This window comes from Sebastes fasciatus, chromosome 16 (assembly GCF_043250625.1).
Source record: "Sebastes fasciatus isolate fSebFas1 chromosome 16, fSebFas1.pri, whole genome shotgun sequence".
Lineage (NCBI taxonomy): Eukaryota > Metazoa > Chordata > Actinopteri > Perciformes > Sebastidae > Sebastes > Sebastes fasciatus.
The window spans coordinates 26,741,539-26,759,306 of record NC_133810.1 but is presented as its reverse complement, the minus strand read 5'-3'; the positions used below and the strand labels follow the sequence as shown (position 1 = coordinate 26,759,306).

At 42.3% G+C, this 17,768-nt stretch overlaps 1 protein-coding gene across 6 annotated transcripts in view; it reads left to right on the top strand.

Moving 5' to 3' along the window:
- Positions 1-17,768, top strand: part of auts2a (activator of transcription and developmental regulator AUTS2 a) — a 507,388-nt gene that overhangs the window by 3,304 nt on the left and 486,316 nt on the right. For all 6 annotated transcript variants that reach the window (XM_074611210.1, XM_074611212.1, XM_074611211.1 and 3 more), the window contains exon 2: positions 11,975-12,107. The gene's annotated coding sequence lies outside the window, so the exon portion shown is untranslated. The remainder of the gene's footprint in view (positions 1-11,974; positions 12,108-17,768) is intronic.

Here is a 17,768-nt window from a genome sequence, read left to right as displayed (position 1 = left end):
AGCATGTCTAATGTGATCAAACGGTGACTTAATATTTGTTGTTGTTCATTATAAAAACAGACTTGTGTTATCTGATGGCCATAGAGGTAATCAGACCTTCATATCTTGCTAAGAATTCTGTTTAGACACATGCTGGTTATTGGGATTCAGTGTGATGGGGTGCACAGGGTCCGTGGACTTTGAGCTGCAGTGTAGTCTCTTTCTTTCCCAGGCCTCGCACTTTATCCAAGGATGTGTAAACGCCAACCTTATTGAAAAGAGTTTCACAACAACGCCTCCACCTCTTTAGAAATCTCCCCAAGAACACCAGAGGGAAGCACTTAAATGGTGTTCTTAATGCACTTAGCCAGGTACACAACCTCCAGCTTTTTAAATTCACACCACAGGTCTATTTGCTTCTGTTTACTTGCTAGCAATAAAAGACGGGCCCTTGAGAGGCAGCAGAAAATCCCACTTCAGATTGTTACGAGAGTCACTGAGGTTAGCAGAGCATTCTTTCCCTGTTGGCCTCAGTGGCTCTTTGAGAGAAAGGCACTTCAGGTATAATGCAGTAAAACACCCACACACTGCTGTGACTACTGCTAAGCCATCCACAAGGACAATGTTTGTCTCTCTATGCTCTCTGGGTATTTGACTTTTCAAACCTGGTGTTTGAATTTGGAAGGAAGGTCCCTCATACAGTACAGTGTTTTTACAATACTGAGAGAAAAGCACCAGATATCTCATCTGTGTCTTTTCCAAACTGGAACTTTCCTGGCTGTACTTTGTGTTAAAGGTCCAGTGTGTAGGATTTGGCTGTGTCTAATGGTGAGGTGAGGAGATTGCAGTCAACTGAAGCCCCTACCGTGTGCCAAACCCGTTTGGGCATCTCTAAGCGCTATTTTGGTTCATGTATGTGCAGCAGCGGGAAGTGCAAAAGGGCTAGATGAAGGTGAATATAGATCTGAAGGTGTGGTGATTTATAAATATGCTCTAAGCCAGTAACATCGCTCGTCTCATCGCTGTGAAACAGCTGAGCCAATTACAGTGACGCATGACGACGACAGCTCAACAAGCGAAGAACTGGGCAACTCCCGTTGTCTGGATGGTGCAGAGCAGCACGATGTGAACACACAGCACCACAAATCTGCAGCCAGAGGCAGATGGTGTTAACAGTTAATTAGTACAATTTATGATTGAAACAAATAATGAAAAGTAGTTTGGTGAAGCAGTATATATGATCGCATCAATCGAATGATATTCAGTTAGTCATAGTTCTACTATATTTCAAGTTGCAAACGGGTACATCATATATTAAAATGTGACACAGCAGGGTTTGCTTTGTGATGCATTACAAGAATAATATATGACATCTGTCCTGCTGCCTTCTGCAGGAATTTAATGAACTGAAGGAGAAGCTTTTCGAACAGTATAAAGCAGCTGTGGATAACAGATACTGTAAGAATCACCTATTTTATTATATACTGTAGATCAATGCAGACTGCTTTACCGGTGTTTCTACTTACACCACTGCTGGCGTATTGTTGACAAAACAAAGTGGCAGCTGAGTGACGTTGCGCCAGAAACCGCCGCGGTTGTTATCAGCACAAAGTCTAAGACACATTTTCCACCAAAATACCAAAAACTGGCTTTGCGTTGCCTCATTTGAATGAACCTCCCACCTGTGCACCGTGTGCTCTGCACTGGCCACCAAAATAGCGCTACTTGTGCTGGTCGTTGTGCTGCCACAAAAATAGGGCCTTTAGTCTTGTTCCTATCAGGGCTCGTAATACTTTTTTCTGTGTAGGTAGGTACGTGTACTGCTGCATGCAACTTTTAAAATTATATGCACCATTTTTTTTTTTTTTACCCGCACCTAAAAATTTTTTACTGCACCAATTTGGTGTATTTATCCTTCTTTCTCTACACTTCCACCATGGCCTGATCCAACCGAAAGAAATCCAACATCGACCACTGCGTCATTTTTCTTCTTGTTTTCACTGTACGAAAGTTTCCAAACATGTGATCACAGCCAGAATCCCACGTTTTCCAATGTAAAAGATTACGTTGTATTTGTGTGAGAGTGAGGTACGCCGCTCTAAAAGGGTTACATGCTGACAAACATTTAAGGTTACAGGTTATTATATTTTGAATAGCGTTTTATTGGTAGTAATATGCTGTACACGACATGATTTCTCTACTAAGTTAAGCAAGGCTGCCAACTTTTCAATTTAGTTTTGAATGAGATAGTAAAATGACTGCAGATTTGACATGGTCATAGAGTCAGGGCCATCCTTAACAGGATTACACTGGAAATTTCAGCAGACCTCTGAAGGAAAACATTTATATATGTAATTTATGAGAGTTTAAAATGAGGACATTTTCAGTGTGTTTCAGTATCATTTGAGCTGTCTATCCCCTGTACAGTAATGTACTGACTGTAGGATAGGTTTCTGCCCAGCTTATAACACTGTGTGCACAACAGCAGTGTGTGTGTGTGTGTGTGTCTGTGTGATCACCTCATTATGTATCAATGATTTAAGGCATTAAAAACATTAACATATGGTAGTTGGTTCGGTTGGAATGGCTGCTGACCTTACAGTGATTACACAGACTGGAGGTCGATGATTACTGGGCTTTTAATTACCAACTACATAACTAAGTGAATGAATATTCGTCCTGCGCAGATGAGGTGGTTTTCTCTTTATCTACATTTCTTCGATGTGAAAAGAACGAAGCTTGTTTTGCCTGATCAAAGAACAAGGGGAGACAAGTGAGATGGTGGTTTCTCTCAGATCTTCCCTCCGCCCGTCTTTTTTTTTCGGCTGGTAGAAGCTGACAGAATTGATTACACGGAGCAGGAGCACTTTGTCAGGCCTGAATGCATTTTTCACAATGTGTCACTAGGAACAAAGGGACACTATTAAGGCTTTCGTAACACCCCCTAAAACTTTTGATTTCCCCCTCGGTTGAGCAGAAAACGTCAGGAAGACGGCGATTTAAAATTAATTGGCAGCATGTCAGCGGCGTATTTACATTTTGTTCTTTTAAAGATGCAATTAATTACAAGAGATGAAGAAATCTGCAGAGAGATGAGATGTGTTGCGTTGGTTGCCCTCCTCCCTGCAGACTGTCTTCTGCTCTGAGGGAGTGTAGGCAGGCTTCCAATTAACCACAGACTAAAAAAGACCCAGAGCTCCCATGTTTCAGCAGGTAAAAAAGGCCCACATTTAAAGTGCCTGGCAGGAGATGTAACAGACAGACAGTAGCATGTGGTTTGCATACTTGTGCTTCAAGCTGTACTAGGAAGATGTAACAAAAATGTTCTCTTTCAAGAGTTTTGTAACTCCAGGAAACTATTGCAAATTGGGTGCAGGAAGGCATAAACTGTAAGTGCTGTATGCAATAAGTTAAGGGTCCCTATTGCTTCGTCTTTTATCGTCAAATGAGCTTTTCTTCAATGTATAACTAACAGGCCTGAACCAGGAAAATGTGTTTGAAGTCACCCTCACATAAAGTCTGTCTGGCATTCATCATCATCATCAAGGGAGCAGTTACATCGACATCCCACAGTCTTCCCTGTCTAGACTCTTGGACTATTTATATCACTGGAATTAAGGAAACACTGTACACATTCAGTAAAAGAAATGAGGCAATGAAGCATCTGTGCCTGGCAAAATGTCCTTGTTGATATGTTGATTTCTTTGAGAGCATGCTTTTTTCTTTTTTTGATTAAACCGCAGTCTTAAATTTAAATTGCAAATGCTTTTTTTTTCTCCAGCATCTCTACTTGTGAAATGTGGCTCCACTTTTTCTCTTCCCCTTGGGATTCCCATAATAACCCATATGCCCGTTTCTCCAGCCGCTGGCCTTCCCAGACTTTCACAGAGAGACCCATGTCACAACAAAGCAAGGGTTTGGCTCTCTCATTCCTTTAATGCTAAAACACAAAGTGAAGCTGTCAGAAACACCCCAAGGCAAAATAAAAACTATTTTTGTTCCTGCCCCTCCCCCCCCCCAAGCGACCACAAACACGGCGACAGCACGCAGGAGTTGCCGCAGAGCTTCTTTAAAAGCAACATATGCTTTTGTACTGGAAATACATTAGTCATAAGGGGAAGGAGAGGGAGGGAAGGAGGGGGGCAATTGAAGTTTTGCAATAACATCTCAAATGCCCCACATTTCCACTCTAGCAGTAAGTACGGGAAAAGTTTGAGAAGAAAGAGAAAGTTTGATGTAAGAACATAAAAAGGAATAATGCTAGATACCTCGGGAGCATGCTCGCTTCGCGCATTCCTGTGAAGACCAAAGAGGGCCTTTTAAAAAGCTTGTATAATTGATTCCACCCAGAGGTAACCCAAGGCAATCAACTACCCCACCAAAAGCGAACACTAGAGCCCTGTGTAAAGAGCGCCTGTTTTTGTGCCGCGCTATTGCTCTCCAGTCCTTGCCATCTTTTTTTGAGCTTTCATTTGCGAGTGTGAATAACTGCGAAGTGAGGCAAAGCTGAATAAACATTGTCTGAATAGGTGATTGATGGATCAATTTGGGTCCCTCGTTTCCTAGCGCTGGTGGCGGCATTCACATTGATTATGTTGCCTGTGATCGCTGGCCAAAATACAGTCCTTGAAATGAGTATGTCTCTTGGAAAAGGTCCAGCGCTGCCTCAGCCAAACAGATGGCTCCCAATGCTGCAGTCGTATCCATATTAATGGCGTGATTACAATGCATTACAATTGAGAGATCTTGTCATTAACGTTGTGATTTAAAAAGCAATTATGGGTTTTGATTATCCTCCGCTGCAGCTATAAGGTGTGTGTTGCTTCGCCGGTGGGCCCGTAGAGATGGCAGATTGATTCCTCAGCTGAGGACTGTGTTTAGCCTCCTGACTGACTGACACTTAATGAGCTGAAATGGTATCTGCATAACGATGAAAGGGAGCAGCATGGAAGGATGAGAGTGGAGAATATGAAAGTGATCATGAGCACGTTATTGTTGGTGAGAAAGGATGTTCAGGTGTGTGTGTTTGTGTACATTTCTTTGCTCCAGGTCATCAATTGTGGAAATACTAAACTGAGGAAATCTCTGAGTCTGAAATATCTGTTCGCATATAAGATTGGAAACCTAAAGGAAAATTCACCCAAAAGCAATTTATTACTGTCACAGTTGTACCTGTTGGTCGGTTGATGGGGATGTACTTTGCATTTGTTGTTGGATTGTGTTTTTTTTGTTGCTTTCCTATTCCCAGAGATAAGATTGCTAGAGGACAACACAGAAGGCATCACTTTCACAGTGAGATATGTCCAAAAGTCCTCATCTGGTGCCAATCCCTTCAGTCCCTTAAAGCTGCAGTGGGTAGAAATGGAGCAAATATGATTTAAAAAAATATATTTTTCTAAAACTTCTGTATCTGCAAGTTTTCACAGACCGGAGGAAAACAACCAGTCAGAGCTGAGCTGGAGTCGGCTGTCCAGCTGCCGTGTATGAGAGCCGGCTGTCAATCACTCGCAAACTCCGATCAAACGGTCAAACTAGCCAGCGCTGATCAAATATGAATCAATATTCTGTTACTGTAATGCCTATTTCTTGCCTCAAATGTTTTCAATGGCCTCAACAGGCCATGCAGTGCAGCCACAAGATGTGTTTTAAGCACCACCACCACTTTGTTCTTGACTGTAAACTCACTTGGTGGTCATTTTGAGAACAATATCTCTACTGATCAGTTCATCTAGGCTATGTGACAAAGAGCAGATGAAACCAACAAGCTTCAGGCTTCTCTGGTTATTAAAGGTAAAGAATTTCTGTGATTACAAAAACCCCTGAAACACAACACGTATTCAATTCAGTTATTAGAGTGACACAACAATACTTGTAACACCCTTGCACACAGTAATCTCACCAGATGAATAAGGGCTAAAGGGAGAAAAATGAGCACAGGTGGAGTTAAGTGAATGTAAGACACTGTGTTGCTCTTTTAAAGCATATGCTATTTTAAGACTTTGTAAAGGGCAACACCGTCTTCCCTGATGAAGAGAAACAGACGGGTAGCAGTGTAAAAATTTGATCCCATCTTCTACCTCTGCTCCGTTATTACCTCAGGTGTGAAATCCTTCCCCGCTCATGCCGGAGAACCAAGCGGGCGTGCTCAGCTGTGAAATTGTATCTTTTCTGCTCCCTCCGCCCCATCCCGCTAGCTCCTTTCCCTGTCCTCCGACAGGATGGCGAAATGCTTTTTTCCTCGGCTTAAAAAAAAACCGTGCTTCCTGTTGTGAGGTGAAGCCGTTCTGCTCCGCAGCTGTATAATCATGTGCCTTCTTCTGTGTTCTGCAGCTAATAATGAAGGGATCAGAAACCCCTTGACACGGCAGTACAACGGCTGTACGCTGCTGTCACGAGTCGAAATGGCTGACTTCTCACATTACCAGACGACTGTGCTAATGTCGTCTTGTAAGAGCACTCAGAGGAAATGAATCAAACACAGAGCTGAAAAGCTCCATCTGGGGACATTTGAATTGAGATGTAATGAAAGCACGGCAAAAAGGTGCCATCTGTTAACATTACAAGGTAGTTTGAGCACATTTTTAAGTGCAGTCTGCGATGTACAGTATAGCTGGTGCAGTCTGGCAGCTTGAGGCCTGCTTGCCTAATCCTACGCAGGTCCTCTGTGGCTTCTCCCATGTCTTGACAGCGGTGCCCTATTTTCTCTGTGGCTTCCCCTGTGAGAACAGATAGCTCTTCCACACCTCTCGACACTGCCAGGGGGGCAAGCGAGCAGCACTTTGCCTGGAGTTTTATGGCTCATACGATGCTTGCCTGAACGGTGACATGCCACTGTGCTGGGATACATAACCCAGAGGGCTCCTCCTCACATGCCAGAAACTTAATTTGCTTTTATTCATTCAGAATACAATAGCTTTAAATCACTTTTAAGCTAACTGCGTCAGGGATTGTATGAGAATTTGTCACAGGGTCAGGTAAAAGTTATAATTCTTAAGGTTTCAGTCCTGGTTGATACTGTATGGTGACACCTGTGGTTACAGGTGGTAACAGCTAGTGTGGTTTGATAAGGTCCTAAAATTCAGGGGTAAGCAACAGCAACAGTTGCTCTTGTGTTGTAGCTGTTTACAGGACAGCCAAACAAACACACGTTATTTTAATAAAAAAAAGTCAGTCAATAATTAGCCTTTTCCATCATGCCATGAGCAACCACAATCTGATGTCATGCTTCCCAGGGCTTGAGTAGTTTTCCACACCTAGCAGGGCACTGTAAAAGGATTTGGTTACCTTGCTGAGAAGTTGGAGATTTGCAGCCTGTTGCCTGCAGCTCTGCATCTAAACGCTCACTGTGGCTGCTCCTTACTGTTGCACTACTTGTTGCAATATTTAAAAGGTCTTTTCATGCCTCGGCGCCGGCGACAGCCATGGCTGGAGGCATTATGTTTTTTATTTATCCGTCCGTGCTATTCTTGTGAACGTCTTGAAGGAATTTATTCAAATTTGGCAGAAACGTCCACTTGGACTCAAGGATGAACTGATTAGAATTTGGTCGTCAAAGGTCAAGGTCACTGTGACCTTACATCTGACCCATTCTCGTAAATGCAATATCTCAGGAACACCTGGAGGGAATCGCTTCAAATTTGCCACAAACATCCACTTGCACTCAAGGATGAATGATTTGAACTTTGTGGTCAAAGGTCAAGGTCACTATGACCTCACAGAACACTTTTCTTAGTCCTATCTTAAAAATTCATATGCTAATTGACAGTGATAATTTCACACAAATGTCTAATAGGATAAATTAATGGGAGTGATGACATTTTGGACAGACATGGATGTGAACTGCAACTTGACTAGTTGATGGTAATTGTAGTTGTTGATGAACGGAGCTAGCAGCAGTAGACAATGTTTGGTTTGCATTAGCAACTTCATACAATTGTGATATTGCTGTAGGAGAGTAAACAGTGGGGCAGATATCAGTGAGATTGTAGCTGGATTACATTCTGCATCGTATCCTGTAAATCCCTCATGCATGTAAAGGAAATTTGAATCCTGTGGTGGACCCCACCACTAAATATGAAAGCTACTTTATTAGAGGTTATTATAGAGTGTAAATACATTGATTGGCTGTTGCTAAGAAAATCCAGACCAAAAACGATGTCAAAATGTGTTGGGTTCCATGAAAATCCCCCCCCGAAAAAAGGATTATAACTGTAAAAGATGATAGAGGTCAACTAAAGCACACAAATACTGAACATTAAACAGACATAGCTGTGAAGTCAGCCTTTTTCTGTGGCGAAGGTTCACCAGCACTAAAACTTGAGGTTCAAACTCAAGCACAGATCATTGTTATCGCTCGTCTGATTTACCACCTGGAATGATTTTCACAGTGTGAGCTTATCCCGCTGGTGTGTCTCTCTCGTGTGATTTACTTCTTCTGCAGCACAAAATGTTGGTGAGACATACTGCCTGCAATAAATCCTTTCCCCATGAAAATGTTTCTGAGGATCTGTCCTGCAAGTGAAATTTAATATTCTAGCTTTTAAAAAATTTGGTAATAAGACCAGCGGGGGCCTTTTTATGTGATTATAGGAGCTATAGTAACTCACCATGTACAGGTTCAGTACTGCAGGCTGCACCAAAATGCCCACAATGCCATTAAAAGAAGAGAGTTACATCAATTAGTGGATGTTAATAGAAAGATAAAATGCCGTAGGTTATGACTTAACTGTGAAATATTGGAATTCATGTCCAATCAAACACATGGCATGCATTAAACTACTCATGGTATAAATTCACATATTTTGATATACTAGCGGACCTTTGTCATTAACTATATCTTTGGAAGCCTTTTTTAACAGGCAACATGATCTCCGAACTCTTTATAACAGAATAGTGTTTCCCTTCCAGCAGCCCTCAGTGGAGTGAGGCTGACAGTGGGAATGCCTGCAGAATAATTTAACAGGACTGTGGGGAGAGCCAGAGAAAAGACAAAGCCCTCCAATATGATCTCTGAGGACCCCGCAGCAATCCACTGTTCTCCTCCCGCCATCGCCATTACTGACACTATTGATTATGGCCCTGGGAGTGATGATAGCATTCGGCTCTCCCCCTCCAGCGGAAGCCACAATCATGCCGCCGTGTTTCCCAAATGATAGACTGTCTTGGAAATGAAAGAGGAGGTGAGGGCTGGAGAGAGAGAGAGATAAGGGTGATTGAGAGAGATAGGAGAGGGAGGCGGTGAGAATGGAGGCTGGTGAGGGGGGGTATTAATATGGCTCGCTTAGTTTTTCATAGCAGCTGAGGAATGTAATGTTCCTGTCGGCCATATTAAAACACGGGGGCACGGTGTCAGAGTTGTGTCGGAGGCAGCGGGGCCTCTGTGGATACATGAAATGGCGTAATTGCCTCTTTGGCGGTTTGAATTGCTAACAAGGGAGCCTGACATTTTCAAATGGCCCTGATTGCAACGAGCTCGGGACACCCAGGCAGCCGAGGTTCTTATGTTATCGGTTGCTTTTAACTGAGACCAGGGGCAGCCTGCTTGTGCATATGGAGAGAATTAAAAAAAAATCAACTTGAATATTATCTGGAATGTCTACATAAAAAGGAGTGGGAAGTTTTCATCTCTGTTGGGACACACGCTGCACGTCACACGCCAGGTGGCTCCTTGATTTAATTAGCACAGTGGAGCTCCAATTAGCTGCAATAGTAAATCAGATAGTGCTTTTTATCATGGCACCGAGCTGATAGGCCCAGTAGGACTGTATTCTGTCTCCTCCAGGGAAGACAGTTGATCACAGTCGGCCCTGAGTGGAGGATTATAGAGGGATTATAAGTAGACTTTACTACTTCAAACCACTTCTGTATCTGGATCTTTGTCTTGCAGCAAAGAGACAGTCCCTGTCAGGAACAGCGAATGGCAGTGTTAAACTAAATCACCTTTGATTGGTTGGTCCAAGTTTGGAGTGCAGCTGTGACTTGGATACTGACATACTGTATATTCTCTGTCCTGATAGTCGAGATAACAAGAATAAAGCACAAAGGATTTTTGAGCATGCACACTCTTGTTCAGTGCTACCTTGTTTCACATTCACACAGTAGCACATTCACGCTTTGGAGTCACCGAGTACTACCACTGCTTTTCATTTCCCCTAGTATTATACCTGTGTATGCTTCTTATCTATGATCTGTGTTATCTCTGTTGCTGCTGTCTCATCTGACAATCTAAAATATAATCATATCTCTTATCTTATCGTATCTTAAGATATCTCAACCTGTTTGGAGGTTACAGTCAAATAGTAGTTTACTTAAAAAAAAAAACTTATCTACTCTACTTAATACTGTAAATTGGACTGCACAAATTTTACATGATACTATTTGAACAAACCTGTTGCATGATTGCAGACATCGCATAATTTGTTCTGCTGAGTACCATGGCCTCCGACTTGGAGGTTGTGACCTTCATCACGACCTCTTCCCACTCACCTGCAAACGTCCCCAGTGTGTATGCTCTCTATTCCTTGGCTGCACTTTAAGATGCTTCCGTCGATCACTATAAGGCATTTCAAGGCTTCCCATATCATTACCATTTTTACCATTACTGTATTAATTTTGGGTAATTCCCTCAAGCAAGGTAAAGGCCTCAGAATGTCTGTGAGATAGCCCTCGTACACAATGCTAAGCCCTCGTGAATTTTAGGAAAGACTCTGGGATTAGACCGAAGTGCCTTGCTCAAGAGCACTTCGTTGTACATGTTTGTTGCAGTTTTCCCCTGTCTGTCTGGATTTAAACTCCAACCCATTTGACTGGAATGCAGTCGTTGGAAAGACAGGATAGTCTGAGGTAGATCTGAGACCGGAGTCCCCACAGCATGAGACTTGACTGTCAGTCCAGATGAGGTTTGAGCGACAGCTCAGTGTGTTGTCAAGTAGCTTTGGAGACATACTGACAGTGCGCCACACACACACCCACACACACACACACACCCAAACTGTGTTTTCCAGATAAATCAGCAATAGCAAGGTTTCCACACCTGATTGAGCTGCCAGCACCCTGAGAACTTGTATGTGTGGGGGTGGGGGTGTGGGTGTGGGTGTGGGTGTCACTAATTGAATTCAGGGACCTTGGCACAATCAGACAGCGTTCACTGTCTCGGTAACCTGGCTCAGCGTTTATCGTTATGAATCAGGCCAGCGTGTAATTGCTATTTTGACACGGATGTCGTGGCACCGACATTCTCCGATTCCCTTCGTCCACACTTATTTTGTCCATATTTTCATACCTCGAGGCCTGTAGTTCTGATGAGGAATAACACACTGTAACATGACAAATGTGACCTTAACAAACACCTATTTACATACTTGTCCTCTTTGAAATGCTGTGACAGCACCGCTTTGAACAGACTTCATTACTATGGAGCTGTGGAGCGATGATGGGTTACTCAGGCAAGGTTCATGTGACGTGTAAATGGGCTTGTGCTTGAGAAGATTGCATGCTTATTTATATCAGAATCAGCTTTTAATAGCTAAGTACATACAGACAGGGAATTTGAATTTTTACCGAGAACCGATCCAGCTATTTGAGTCAGTAATGGCCCGATATCAGATCCGGTATCGGTGCATCCCTATATGACAGCTTATACAATGTGCTTAGATTTATATAAATAGAGTATGTTTTTTAAATTATAGTACAGAATGTATGATTTGTAGGTACAGTGGATGCTTGGTGTTCCAGGGTTATTGCACAGAGATTGCTTCTGACACTATGTGACTGATGTTAACTGTCATCACTCATCAGAGTGATGGTATGTGGAAAGAAATATACTGCATAAAATACACACTCGGGTTTAGTAAAATCAGTAAGATTTATCCTCTGGAGACCTTGAATATCCAAGTGCAAATTTCATGGAAATCTGGCAATTAGTTTTCACCTTTCAAAGATGCCTTATGCCTAAGTAATGCATACGTGTGTGTACTATCCTCCCTCTCATCCACAGCTGCAGAGCCAGCAAGACCCATCAAAGGACCAGATGAAAGGCTGACCCAGAGAGCTCAGCTCAGCTCTCCGATCCAAACACTGACATATGCAGCCACGGTGACGGCCAAGCAGATGGAGAACGGCCTGGAAAGGTAGCGTCCACAGTGATGAGCGTGTGTGTGTGTGTGTGATGGTGGGTGGGAGGCACAGTCAAGGATTGATCCTGAGGACATCAGTATGACTTAAGTCTCTCTCTGTGTTTTATATGTGCATTTTCATACACACCTGCTACGCTGAGCCAACCGAGCTGCTGTGGGTTCCCAGATGTTCTGCTTTGCATGTGTGCAACGCTCTAATGAGGAGCGCTATGGTTTTCCCACACGACACATTGAAGAAATGAAGTAGTTGGTGTCCCGCTGTCACAGATAAATTACAACTCTGACCAAAAAGAGAACATATATAATTACATGAACTACATGAGAGGGTTAAGTACTAAGAATTTGTTTGTTTTCTACTGATGAGAAAAGTTTGTTTGAATCCCACTTTAATGGCCTTCAGTAGAGTTTGATAGAAGATTTCTTTAAGCAAAATGTCTTGTTTTGGTGTCAATTGCTCAAATTTATTTTTCTTATCTAGCACCCCTATCACCAGCTAGTTGTTCTCAGCTGTTTGTGTTGGCTGGTGATGTTGCTTGCTAAGGTAGTAGCTGAGGAAGATTGTTTGATTTGTTTGGTGGGCTAGGTAGAATGCTGCCAGTGATGGCAACATGTTAATTTGCTTAACATGCTTGTTGCTGGTTGTTGTTACTAGCATGTTACAAGTTTGCTGATGATTTTAAGTGGTGGTGTTATCGACAGAGGTCTACAAAGCCTGCATCGAGAGGCTGATCTGTGTGTGCAACAAGTGGTTCTGTTAAAACCATTTTTTTCCTTTGGTAAGACAGGTCAAGGGACATTTGTATTTGTGAGACTAGTGGAACTAGATAAACGTTGATGGTGGCTGGACAACTGAGCAGGCAATGGCATTCGGATAAAACTTCCTATCAAGTCAATGGGGCCAGTCATTATACAGTAGTTTAGCCTAAGCAGACATAAGGCAGAGTCAAACCATCAAGCTCTTTGCTTGGGCGAGGGTAGGATTCAGAGGCAGCTTAAAGCTGTAGATGTAGATGGTTCAGTAGATTTACGATACCCACCGCAGAGCCTAATAATGGGTCAAAACATATTTTAGCAGTAAAACCAGGCTTCCATAGGAATGCTCACGCAATGTTTGGCAAATTTCCCCATGTGTATTGATTGGACGGTGTCCTCTAACCGTTTCATGATCTGCCACCCCTATGGTTAACTTTGGTTAAATTCAGGTGACTAAAACTACTTGGTTATGGTTAGCAAATGATTGTGGTTATGCTTAAAAGAAACCAACACTGACTGTTGTTAGGAGACATAATGCAAACCACAGTCTCTGCTTTTGCAACTGTTATTATTCACACAGTCTGACACATGTAAACATACTGTAGGCAAGGTTAAGCATTTTATCATACAACTAAATGCTGATGTTTTTTAGTGAGGGCAGTCCCAAATTCACACAGAGTGTCCTCACCTGTTATTCCTCACTGTAGTGAGGACTCCTCCTAGCCCTCACTGTATTGTAAGTTAAAGGAAGTTGGCAAACTTTTTATGACTTCCAAAACCTGCGTGAATCTAAAATTTTAATGACAAAATGAGCGTCATTCGGGTTGTAAAAAGTGATGTGATTTCTCGGATAATACACATTAATATGAATGATGGTTGGTCACTGCCATTAAATGTCCATCTGACAGGAGAGGGTGGGAGGAAATGGAAGATGTGAGGAGATTAGATGTAGTGAAAAATGGGCCGTTATGAGCAATACAGTTACCATGTAAAGTAGTGGATTGACAAAGATGGATTTCCCCATAGTTCCCTGCTGTCCAATATATCACCAGGGGCAGGCTTTGTCCTTCACTGTACACCCTGATAAGTAAAGTCTACCTCAAAGAGTTCAGCAATGTCATTCAACTCACATTGTCTGCCATGAAAAATATCCCTTCAGTTAAGTCAAACACTTCAACTTTTCATGATTAATTGATGTTTTATTTGTTTTTCTATGTTTAGCAAATCCTGGCTCTGATTTTTAAAAAGCCATTTTCCTTGATTCCACCAATTCCAGCTGAATATGACACTGCTTTTGCAGGAAGGTCTGTTTTCCATTTGCTACCCAAAACCCATATTTAGACTGATTTGTTCCCCTAAAAGCTATTTTTCTGTGAACAAATTATATTTTGATTGGACATCGTTATATTCTTTGTGGGAACCACAGCGTGCTTTGGTTCGGTTTATTACCTACCTGTTGGCTTTCTCAGATTCTTGGAATCCACTTTTACAGAGATAAACTTAATCTTCTGTGTTTAGTTTTTTTTCTTCTTCTTTTCAATTTTGTTGTTTTGTTGCAAGGTGTTCAGCTTTCAGTGACAAGTTTTTCATCCTCGAATTTCAGTTTTTATCAAAAAGGCATTTAAGGTCATTACTACCAATTTATCTTGATAAAAAAGGGACTAGAACTGTTTTCTCTGAGAGTGGCAGGCGGCCACCCTGTGAGTTATCCTTGTATCTTAACATACGCCGTAACATCTCAACTAATGTAATCTCATTAAAACCAGACGCAGCGGCTGCTGGCTTCCACCCAGCTGAGTCTGACTGTGCTCCAGGCATATAAAGATGAAGGATGCTAGATTACAACAGCTGAACACACTGAGGCAAAAAACTTTGAGACAAACAGACAAGGCTGGGATAATCACATCTGTGGCCACTTCTATTTACTCAGCTATCCATCTTTGATAGCAGAACCACAGCTTTGTTTTGACCAGAAGGAGTGGAAAAGCTTCTCTATCAAACACAACAGTTGCTCTCTAAACACAACCAATTAGGATGACGGATGACTTGCGCCTCGGCAAGCATCCCACGAGAGACATGAACATACAACTCGAATAACAACACAAACAAAGAAAAACAAAGAACAACATCAGAGAGCAAAGTGGAATATTTTTCATCCTGGGAATTTCGGTGCTTTGATTCCCTCCCCTTTGTCGATTGTTCTTTATCACGCCTGACACTCTGTTCTATTTGAGGAGATTTGTAGCGCGGGTTTTGATGCATAATGGATGGGGGCTGACTCGGAGCAGTGCCTTGTGGGAAGATGGAGGAGAGCCGGGGAGGGCGTGCCGCTGTTGCTGATTGCTTCTTATTGAGCCCGGGCGCCCTTGGGATCATCTTTATGAAGCGCTCAGCATGCAGAAGCACTGTACTGTGTCATGCCTCATGCTATGACCTACATGAGTTACATGCAGTATATCAACACTTACTGTGTCCACAAAAGAGCTCCTTCCCCTGATTTACAATTCAGTAATGCACCATTATCCCCTTTAACTTCAGTGTCTTCCGGGGACAGTGAAAGTCCCCTTGAAGAATTAAACCGAGTTGTAAACAATGTCGAGGTGAGCTCCAGGAAACCAAACGTGCTCTGAAAATCTGTTAAGAAAACTCATTACTGAGAACTACTGAGCATTACTGGTGAGAAATCTGTTTAATGAGCACACTTTACCCTGAGGACAGAATAACAGCGCGACAGAGGAATCTGTATTGTGTTAGTGATTCTGTATTTTTAGATTAATATTCCAGGGGTCTTAGAGGTTGTTCAAGGTGTATAACCTCACAGGCATTTCATCAATATTCACTTTATTGTTTCTATTATACTAATAATATATGATGTGTACATTCACCCAGGATGCATGTTAGAATTTGGTTTAAATTACCAGTGTTACTTCGCTATCCCTCCAGCTGTTTCCTTTCTCATTTCTTTATCTTGCTCCTGTCCGCTTCCATTTTCCCACACAGTGGTATCTTTGTCGGCGCGGCCGTAGCACACAAATACGTTTGAGCCCTGGCTCTCCTAAAGAAGGGAGTTATGTTCAGTGATGACAAGAATTGATTTCCAATTTCCTCCACAATGACTGCATCATTTCCAGCGACTCAGGCAATTTGGCCTACATTACTGAGGCTGCCGGGGGCTGTAGATCAGGGTGACAGCTGTCTTCACCTAAAGGCCCTGCTCACTGAGATCAGACAGAGAGAGAGAGAGAGTCTTTTCACTGATGCGGTCTCCATCAGAAAATCCTGTCCTTTAGAGAATTTAAGATTTGTACCATTTTCGTGAACAGAAACAAATATGCTTTTGTGTTTGTATTAGAGTATTATGTACAGTATCTGTGTCTGGGTGATGACGTCTTGTTTCAGCTTTTATATGATGTTTTCATTTGGCCTTTTTATAGACGTTTCTTGCTGAGATTCTGATGATTTCATTTTACATTTGACATTTATTTGTATATCTGACGACGCCTGCCAGCGGTAGTCACTTAAAGGGGTTATTGAGGGGATAGGAACTGGAGAAATAGCCTGCCAGGGTCTACTGATAGAATAAACACCTCCAGAGAAGTAAAAGCATTCAGTGCAACACGCCGGCAAACATTGTTTGAGGACACCTTGCTGGGAAAAATGATCCGATATGGATGTGGTAATATTTCAACTAAACTCAACTTTCAACTCCATTCCAGAGAAGATAATTTGTCACTTGTATGGACCATAGAAACTCATCCTAAATGGCATGAATATATACATATGCTATGTAAATAGTTGGACCATCTTGTCGGTATTCTGCAGATATCTCCAAGATGTTTAAGAATAATAGAAAATTAGTTTAACAGCATGACTATGAATTTATTGCATTTGCTTTATGATTATTCTGGTAAAACTCCAGGATACAGTACATGTTGTTAAAGGTCAATAGGTCATCTTATCAGTATGTCTTACAAACTGGATGCATAAGGTTAAAAGCTTGTGTGCACTCCACTTGCTCTCGTTGCAGTAAGCTTACATCTAAAGCTTAACTCACTCAGCTTTGCCTCAGTGGGCCCCTGGGTTTTTGATAAAAGTTTTAGGGCAGAGGTTCTTATACTGTATTGATTTGCTTTCTTGTTCACACCTATCCATCCCCCACAGACAGGAACATTGCTTCAGTCAAATCAACAGTCTTCACTACTTCTCAGAATTAGATAATCTAAAGTCCATTCAGGGTTTTAAGCACATTGATCTCATATTGACAATTGACTGAGCCAGTCCGGTGTTGCATCAGCACTGCTATTCACTGCTCTTCTGAATGATTTATCCAGTTTATATATAAAAAAAGGTTGAAATACTGAACTATGATGTTGTGTTCTTGGTCATGCTGTGTGTTGTGGGTCCCTCAACAGTTTTGTTGTTTTTAGAGGTTGTGATTGGTGAAGTGGTCCTGTGGCTGGAGGTGTGTGTATGTGTCTATTTGGAGATTGTGATGATGGAGGGGTTGTAGCGATCAACCACTCTGCAACAATCAGCCTCCAGCTGTCAGCTCTCCACCGGCCTCCTCCACTTTTGCTGGCAAATAATGTCAAACTGTTGGGACAAGAGGTTCTGTCAATACACAGGAAACATCCACTGCATGGTTTTCTCTTTGTGTTTTTGTATCAGTGACACATGGAAAAAAATCCATCCTTGTCTACAGCTACCCAAAGAGTTGGATGTACCACACCATTTCCTAAACACAACAAATCCTACACAAAAACCGCAAACAGGACACGGATCACGCCACAGTGAGCATCACAGAGGCAAGGGCGACTGTGCGCCCATTAGAAAGCCATCATTCAATTTACACCACACGTTACGTGTTAAATTGGGTCTCTATAAGGTGACAGTGGCTCCTAT